We start from the raw sequence: 2,500 nt of genomic DNA on the forward strand, positions 1-2,500 counted from the left end.
TGTTTATCTTTGGTCTGTCTACAGTTCAGAGATATTGTCTGGTTTTAGAAAACAAAGGTATTGAAATATTTTTCCCAACATTAAGAATTTAAGTAAATTTCTTTTCATTCTTTGGATTCTTATTTAAATTATATGGTACTGTATTATATTCCATTATATTTTTATATTTAATATGAAATAATTTGATATGTTATGATACATATATATATCATGTGTGTCATATGATACGTATGTGATAAATGATGTATATGAGGTATATATATATATATATATATATATATATATATATATATATATATATATATATATATATATATATATATATATGTATATATATATATACATATATATAAACATATATATGTATAGATAAATACTATTGTATTTTAATGATTTTAAATTGTTTCTTTTCAGCCTGACTCCAAAAGAAGCAAAGCCGATTTCAAGAAAAAGAAAGACCATGAACTTTCCTTGTTGGTCAAAAGAGTTAAAGGGAAAACACAGAAAAAATAAATGTTAAATAAGTAATAGATTAAAAATAAAGAAGAAATTTAGTTCTGTATATTATTGTCCTTATGATGGTATTTAAGATTTTTTTTTCATTTATGAATTATCGCAGAACTTGGTATACACTTTATATTTTTATGATAAGATGAAACTGATAAATGCTTAATTCCTATACTAAAATTTGATTCAATCACACTACTCCTTCACTGAAAGGAAACATTTACATTATGAAATATACATTTGTATGGAATAATGCAGTACCATAGACCTACTTCTGCGTTAAGTATATGCAAAAAGTGGGTAGATAATATGTATTTTTTTTCTTGCTTTTCTTACACATTGAATACTTCCTTATAAGTACTTGCTCAAGGAACCAATAAGTGAAAACTTATCTTTAACCACATTTTATAGATAGATAGATGGTATATTATGAGCCCTTGTCTACCAAACTAACAGATTTCCTGCCATTTTGTTGTATTAATAGTCCAGGGCTTGAGTACTTCTAGCAGTCAATATATGAAAACTAGATGGTGTAGCTGAAATATTCCCTCTGTTATCAATGAATTAATGTAATTATGAAGGAATACTAAAACCAAATGTATATATATCGCTTTTTGATGTTGCATGGTTTTGAATAAGTTGGGAAGTGGTGAATGGTGGATTCACTGTGGGGGAGTTACCTAAAGAATCTAAGGTTTCTAGTTACCACATTCCATTAAGTCTTCCGGAAATAGTTCCGAGATTTTTGTCTACTCCCTTTAGCTAGTGTGACCAAGATCAATAGAGTTGACAAATTTAACATTTTCATTTGTATATAGCCCAGCTGACTACTCTCATAAATAGTGCAAGTCATTCACCCAGATTTTATAATCTATGAGTATTTCTCTGTTCCTTATTATTTTCTTATGAAAACATAATTTTTCTCATAGTTTTACATCCAGTTTTAAATCATAGAGGGAATCTTCATTGAAAGCATAGTTTCATTAATGGCTTGATATTAAGGAAAGAAATTCCAGCCATCTTCCAAAATGCCAACAACTATGCTGAAGACAGGAGGATGCTCAGCATTTGTAAGTTTGACCTAGTTGAGGTCATTGTTCAAATCTGATAGGTTGAACTTTAACCTTTGCATTGACATGAGCATGAACTCTACTTATGTCTTAATCTCAAAACACTGAAATATTAGAGAAAAGCTTGATGCCTCAACAAGAATAAAATAATGTCAATGATCCAAGGGAGAATGTTTAGGGAGTCTTGCAAACTGTATGGTTCACCCAAGAAGACCCACCAGCAGGATTTTAATAATAATAATTATGGTATTATTATTATTATTAGTAGTAGTAGTAACATAGCTATCATTTTCATTAATCATCTTCATCGTCATGATGACGACGATGACGATAACGATAATGTCAACAGCGGCGGTGATGAGATAATGAGAAATGATGATAATAAAATTTACAATGATAATGGTCATGATGATATTAATGATGATCATTATTATGATGATAATAAAATTACAATGATAATGGTCATGATGATAATAATGATGATCATTATTATGATGATAATAATGAGAAAAATAAGGAACATGATCTAAAATATTCATGGTTTGGTAACAGGCTTTTGAGACTACAGTCAAATTGCAACTGTGGTTATAAATCGCAAACGTAATAAGTGAGCCAGGTTTTGATATGGCACCTTTCTGTGGTGACCACTCGGTATAGGTATCAGGTACCTTTCACCCTGCCACAACCCTTAAAATGCATATGTTCAGCTGTCGACTTATCACCTTTAAACGATAGAGTACAAATAGTTCTCTCATAAAATTAGATCCACTGGGAATGTGCAGTCGAGTGTGGCGATATCGTCTGTGTGGCTGAATGTCCCATATGGTTTCTGTCTTATAGGAACTCGTTCTATGCCGACTAATTACATGGAGTCGGGAGGGGGATGTACTGCGATTATATTATCACGTATCACTGTAATACTC

The sequence above is a fragment of the Penaeus vannamei genome, chromosome 43 (genome assembly GCF_042767895.1).
Source record: "Penaeus vannamei isolate JL-2024 chromosome 43, ASM4276789v1, whole genome shotgun sequence".
Classification (NCBI taxonomy): domain Eukaryota; kingdom Metazoa; phylum Arthropoda; class Malacostraca; order Decapoda; family Penaeidae; genus Penaeus; species Penaeus vannamei.